The sequence below is a fragment of the Podarcis erhardii genome (genome assembly GCF_964252035.2).
Source record: "Podarcis erhardii genome assembly, chromosome: 1".
Taxonomy (NCBI): Eukaryota; Metazoa; Chordata; class Lepidosauria; order Squamata; family Lacertidae; genus Podarcis; species Podarcis erhardii.
This window is the reverse complement of record NC_138497.1, coordinates 96,469,579-96,476,604: the sequence shown is the minus strand read 5'-3', so window position 1 is coordinate 96,476,604 and position 7,026 is coordinate 96,469,579. Positions and strand designations below refer to the sequence as shown.

At 41.8% G+C, this 7,026-nt stretch overlaps 1 long non-coding RNA gene across 2 annotated transcripts in view; it reads right to left on the bottom strand.

The window, feature by feature from the left end:
- Positions 1-4,877: 4,877 nt before the first annotated feature.
- The window catches only part of LOC309348912, a 40,433-nt gene continuing 38,284 nt past the window's right edge, over positions 4,878-7,026 (bottom strand). For both annotated transcript variants that reach the window (XR_014159585.1, XR_014159586.1), the window contains exon 3: positions 4,878-5,220. This is a non-coding gene — a long non-coding RNA (uncharacterized lncRNA). The remainder of the gene's footprint in view (positions 5,221-7,026) is intronic.

The following is a 7,026-nucleotide window of genomic DNA, read 5'->3' as shown; positions in this document are numbered from 1 at the left end:
AGAAAGCTTGCCAAATGTTAGGTTTCCAGAAAAATAATGTCTTCAGTCTGGTCATTCTTCATCCAAGCTGACTAGCTCAGCCAGTTACCTTATTAGGTCCAAGTCTCTTGAAATATACTTTTGAACAGTCTTCAGTAACAGTGGAAGTCTGTCCATATGGAAAATATCAACAAGATCTTTAGCAGGGAGATTTCAATAGTTGTTCTGCCAGTGGTTCATTGTGTAAGAGATCCACTGTTCCCTTTTTCAACAGCAGATTGATAAAGTTTATGTCAAATCCCTCTTTGGATGGCCTTCTGTCATGCATGATTTAGCTGAGATTCCTGCATTGGAAGGGGTTGGATTAGATGACCCTTGGGGTCCCTTCCAACTCTACAGTTCTGTGATTCCACGAATTCCATCTGTTGGTGATTAGTATGATCAATTAGTCAGGTATGTGATTAAACAACCACACAAGCTGCTCACTATTTGCGGGAGAAGCAGATGTTCCAACAAGCAATGGCAGAAAGGCTTTATAAATCCCATACCACTTTACAACATCTCCAGTAAGAGGGAACAATAGTTAACAACCCAGCCTAACAAGCGTTTCCTTTAGGTACATCTACTGATAGAACTTTTTTTTTTTAAAAAGGTGAAATCCAGTTCCCAACAGACTTCCAGTTGAGCAGCATGGCTTCCCCATTCCACTTCTCCCCACAGCCCCTGCATACCTCTCAAACCTGCTTCATGGGGTCCCCCATATTTGAAGGATTGGAGGTGGGAGAAAAAGCAGAGTAGGTGCTATGGCACGAGTGGAAGTCTATTCCATTTGTGTTCTGCCACCAATAGATGTCACCCATAGTTTGCCAAATATTGTAAGACTGATTTTTTTATTTTTATTTTTTAAAAAAATGTTTCAAAGGCATAATTTATTAAAAGTAACTTAGTTCTGTGAATACTTTGATGATGCCCAAAATCTTCAAAAGAATATGTATACTATGTGAGTAGCATTGTGAGACTTTTCATATTGTGCTGTTTACCTTAGTGTCATCTTTTTTTAAAAGAACTTCCAAGTTAAACTAAGTGAATTATTAAACTGAATTTCTGAATACAGAAACCGAACCAAGCTGAGGTACAGAAACATGCCTTGGGCAATGAATGGAGTTGGACTTTAAATTTAAGAAACAAAACAACTTTGCCTCTCTAGAGTCTAATACTAAGTTTTGAAATGCTAAATCAATTATTAAATCAAGCACAGCAACCTGTGTGCCTTTTACTCTTATGAAAAGCTTTGTAACTTTTATTGTCTTTGCTGGGGGAGGGGTCATTTTTGGAAAAGAAGAACATAACCCTGAGTGGTTCAGGAAGAGAGAAGGAACAACTGTCAATAGATTTTCATTTTAATGTTCTATCTTTAGTTTGTTTTTCTCTCTTAGTTTTATTCCCCAAAACATTCTGCAGAAACTACGTGTGGCAGTAATAAAGAAGCATTGTCTGCAATGGGGTTCAAAGGTCAGAAATGAGGAGTGAAAGCTGAAACTAAGGGCACTGACTTGCATCGCTGACGTCAACTGAAATTTGATAGATGGCTTTGGTGACAAAAGAGCGGGGGCAAAAGATGAATGAGGAAAATATTAATTGGAAAAAAAATATGGTCTGTGGCTTCTTTTAGGATCCTGTCTTGCCAATTAAAGCAAGTAGACAGAAACTGAGGAGTATTTGTGCAATAAAACACAATCTCTGACCCGTCCTGAAGTCCCTTTAAAAAAAACCCCTTTAAATTATCATTTAATAGTTGCATGAATTCCAGAACGTAGAAGATGTATTCCTTAGGTTTAATCATTTTTCTTGGTTCTTACCATTTATTTCTCCATTTAACTTTTAAATTCCCTCTATCTTACTATCAGATATTTGAGATAAAGAATCGAGAATATAACCTAGGCAGGTTAGCAGTATGAAGCATCTTGGTCTTAATCACCTTTCTATAAATCCTCCTGCTGATTAAAGGAGATGCAGCGGGTAATTTTGGATGACCATGTAGTTTTCCCATTGCACAATTTGTGGTGCTAAGACTCAGTTAAGGAGGATAAGATATAAGTGAGGGACACCCCCACACCCCAGGTATACAAAGAAGCTATTCATACTTAAATGCAAACTATAAAGTATATTGTAATGTGATTTCATGGTAGAACGTATTTAAAGAAGCCATAGGTTAAGAGAGTGAAAACCCAAAGCAAAAGAAAAAAAAAATTAGAAAGGGAACATTACAGCAGTCTTCAAATTCATTGTTTATGCAGTGTAGTGCCAGCTAATGGTCCAGATCACATGATTGCCCCCACACCACCAGAATGAAATGAAATGCAATGTGAGCGACATCTTTATTAAGGCCCCATCTGCACTGTACATTTATAGTAGTATCATGACAAGTTGAGCTTGAATCCTGGCAAGATGGAGGCACTGTGGGTGAGTAAGGAGGTCTTGTGTCCATAAAACTGGTCAGCTGCCTACCCTGGGTGGGGTTGCACTCTCTCTGAAGGAGCAGGTATAGCTTGAGGGTGCTTCTGGACCCAGCTCTGTCACTGGAGGCTCAAGTAGCCTCAGGGGATAGAAGTGCCTTTCACCAACTGCAACTGCTTTGACAGCTGTGGCCATTTCTGGACCAGGAAAGTCTTGCTGCAGTAGTTTATGCATTGGTTACTTCAAGACTGGATTACCACAACACACTCTATGTGAGTCTTCCTTCAAGCTTGGTCCGGAAGCTGTAATGAGTGCAGAATGCTGCAGTTCAATTGCTGACAGGAGAAAGGCCTTGTCAGCATATAACACCTGCGCTCAAAGATCTGCATTTGCTGCTGGGCAAAGTTCGAGGTGCTACTTTTAGTATATAAAGTCCTTAACAATTTGGGACCAGTTTACCTACAAGATCGTCTTACCCCATATGTGCCCACTCAACAGCTCCATTCAGCAGAATTGGCACTACTGCAGGAGGTCTGGATGGGGAATAGGGGCCTCCTAACTACTCTCAGTAGGGGCGCAGGTGGCACTGTGGGTTAAACCACAGAGCCTAGGACTTGCCGATCAGAAGGTCGGTTGTTTGAATCCCTGTGACGGGGTGAGCTCCCGTTGCTCAGTCCCTGCTCCTGCCAACCTAGCAGTTCGAAAGCACGTCAAAGTGCAAGTAGATAAATAGGAACCACTCCGGCGGAAAGGTAAACGGCGTTTCCGTGCGCTGCTCTGGTTTGCCAGAAGCAGCTTAGTCATGCTGGCCGCATGACCTGGAAGCTGTATGCTGGCTCCCTCAGCCAATAAAGCAAGATGAGCGCCGCAACCCCAGAGTCGGTCACTAATGGTCAGGGGTCCCTTTACCTTTTAACTACTCTCAGAATCCTAAACTGCTGGATGGGCTGGTGTTCTGCAGGCATAATGAACTTGAGTTCATGTAAATTCTGCACCATCCTTACTATGAGGAATAGCTTGATGTAACATTATTATAAGAGGCATAGCCATTGTGGTGCACTCCATATCTTTTGGACTATGATTCCCATCACCCCTGGCTGTTGGCCATGCTGGTTGGGACCAATAAGAGTTTCAGTCCAACAAAATCTGGAGGGTACCATATTTATAGCAAAATGTGTGGATGTGATATATCTGTCACATCATGGTTATTCTTTTCTTTCCCTTGCTTCACTGATTTCCCAATATCGGGACCAATTTTGCTGATGCTCATAAAGTTTGGCAGTCTCAAGGCTTCCCAACTTTGGAAACGTTTGGGTACAATTTGCTGGCTATGTGCTATCACTGCTGGACAGAGCTGCTGTAAAAGTTCAATCAACAGCTCAGCTAAGCATGAGAGAGAAAGCAGCCCACTTTGAAGTGTGTTTCTTGCCACTCATAACAAGCCAAGACTCCCTCTAATGTTGTTGTCTTGAGCTAATTGCAGATGTTGCTGGACGGATACCTGGAACTAACAAAACTGACTCAACAGGGTGCCAATTTTCTCAGAGTGTTAATTTAAGGATGTGGTTTCCACTTTTTGATCTTAAACTTTTGTTATAAGAGCAACAGTGAAGTCAAACAAATAAAAATACAAACCCCATCCCTGAGACAACTAACTGCATGAACTAGCTGTAAGAGTGATGCACCATCAGTTTGCATGAATATCTGTAATAAGACTGTGTAATTTTATATTAAAGTATTCTAAGAGCTTTGACTTTCAGTGGATTCAAGGGAATTCTTCTTAATTCTGGAATGCACCACAGAAGCTTAAAACGCCTACACGTAACCAAAACAATCCAGTCAAATTTTGGCAGAGAAGCAACCTGCAGTTTTTGTGCCTGCGTTGGCTACAGCTCCTGTGTTACTCTGCAATAGCAATTAAAACTTCATTAATATTTAATCCATTTTGATAAATGACTCTGTAATATAGCTATAATAATGACACTGGGTTTGCCTTGAGCTTTAATTTATAATGTCTGCCTACTCGCTTCTTTACTTTGTTAGGAACAGATTGGGAATTAAATTACGTTGTCCAAGTATAATGCACTGTGTGCCTGATGAGCTGTGGCCCCTATTCACATATCCAGCATACTCCAAGAAGTGTTTCGCTGGGGAAATTACATTCTCTGTCACCGCTATATTAATCGGAAAATGCAGTTGGTTCACCTGAGTGCTGTGTGTATGTCTGAGTAAATAGAGATGGCAGTTGTGTTCTTCAGGCCCATAAACTAGCACCATCTAGCACTCTTGCATTTTCCCTTTGCTTCTGAGTTGCTTGGGGAGAAGCTGGCAAGGAAAGATAGCCTGGTAGGATTTTTCTTTTTCTTTTTTTGCAAACTTTATTGAGAAAGATTCCAAGAGCTTTGGGGTAAATATATTACAAAGCAGGTGTGTGGGCGTGATTTGCATGCTTCAAAGCGCCGAACCAAGTGTTAAGAGCAGCACCAAACTTCTAGAAACTTGAGGAGGAATTTGTCACTCCACAATGACTGTCCATGAAAGTCACCGCTGTTTCTTTCTTAGAAGCACCCGTCTCTTGAAGTGTGATCAATCTTGACAGTGCCAGGAGCATTAATCGCCAAGTTGCTCTTTAGTTTTCCTGGATAGGATCTATTATTAGAGATGACATCACAGCAGCCCTCGTGACACAGCGGAAGGTTCACTCGCAGATCGATGGGAGGATATCTGTCATTGTCTGGAGGTGCCCAAACACAGACATTTGCTGAAGTGCAGCATGGTCCAGCTCTGCCATTAATGCGAAATGAAATTACAGGTACTACATACGGTATGCAAAGTAGTCTCGGAAACCAAACAGCAAAGGTAAAAACTTGCATTGGGGTCCATGTCCATGAGGTAGTTCTTCCACTTCTATGGAAATCTGTGTGGAGAGCTTTCCAGTGTAAGCCATTGTGGCCTGCCAGTTCCCATGAATAGCCTCAAGTCTATATGCCAACACGGAGCTTGCAGTCATACAACTTCACAGCCAGGTCATTCGCACATAGCTAGGCCCTTCCATGCCTCCTTCAGGAAAACTCAGTGGCTTTTTCCATTCTACTCTCCTTGCAGTCTCCACTCTCTCTTCTTCCTGGAATAACTTTGGTTCCCATTTAGAAGCTTCTGTACCCTAGGAGGGGTACAGAAAGACCTTGCCTATGGACCGTTGGCATTTAAAGAATTTGTCTTTTAAAATGTCAGCAGAATTTCACGCAGGGCAAAGCTATATAAAGATGAGGGTTTCACAACACTCTTACTGTTATGTACTGAGTTGAATAGGATCCAAAATGCAGCAGTCTGATTGGCCCTAGAACAATAGGATTCAGAATGCAGCAGTCTGATTGGTCCTCGAACAATAGGATCCAGAAGGGAGCAGTCTGATTGGTCCACAGGAGCCACCTAATCCAGCTCCAGGTGGAAGTGAATCCGCAACCTGATTGGCGTACAGGTGAATCCGGGAATTAGCCAATCACGTGGGGCCTATTGTGTAAGTAATGTATATAAAGCAGACATCCTGGGGAACTTCCATTCCTCCTCATCACTATGAGCTGAATAAAGAGTATGAAATCCACTTTTGACTCCGAGTATATTTCATTTACTGTAGGTCTTGAGCCTCTCCCCAGCTCTGACTCCCCTGACACAATGCTTGGCTCTTCCCTGATAGCTGCTTACAGCTTAACCCGGACAGGACTGCTTATGAGCAATATGTTGAGAAAGTTTGTTATGCATTATAAAATCAGCACCACAGGTACTGAATGCAACATACTGTAAGCAAAGGCCCTTGTGGGCATCCATCACTGTTCCATAATATTAACAGACCTTCCACTCCATCTGGTTCTGACAGCCTGTTTGCAGAAGTCAGCATGTATTGTATATCAAGAATATCAGAGGACTTTCGCTCTGCTTTTTATGAGACGTTACTTTGTATGCCTGCCTGTGGATTCCAGATGTTACTTGATGAGCTTTCATTTTGTTACTGCATCAAGTTGACTCATCTCAATGCTCCTGAGTGGCTAAGCCATTTCCCCCTTTCCTCCCATCTCTGCACCAGGTCCCTCTCACTTTTCAGTTACTCTCAAGCTTCTAGTCCTTATGGTTAAAGGTCACCCCTGGCATCTACTCCTTCATTTCCCTATTGTACATACTATTCTCTCCTTTTCCTCTTCACACTTTGCACATTTCCTTTCTGCATGTCATGCTTCCACAGTCTCTTTTTCAGAGTTTGGTGAGGACACTCTAAATGTATTTAGGAGCATTTAGGAGCCCCTCTTCCTTCTTAGTGCATCCATTTTCAAACTGCTGTCTGATGGTTGCAAGTGACACTACCACTGTGACTTAGATGGGAGCCGGAGTTGATTGGTTAATACAGAACCAAATATAGTTTTGCATCTTTCCCAATTCTTGTTTTGTGAAAATCAGGAAAACAGGTAAATAAATAAATAATTTCCTGCCTCATTTTTCACTTATATATTGGCAATAAATAAATTGTGCTAATGCACACAGACCAAATCTCACTGCAGTAATTGCAGTGTTCTAAGACTCTACAATTCTGGTCTG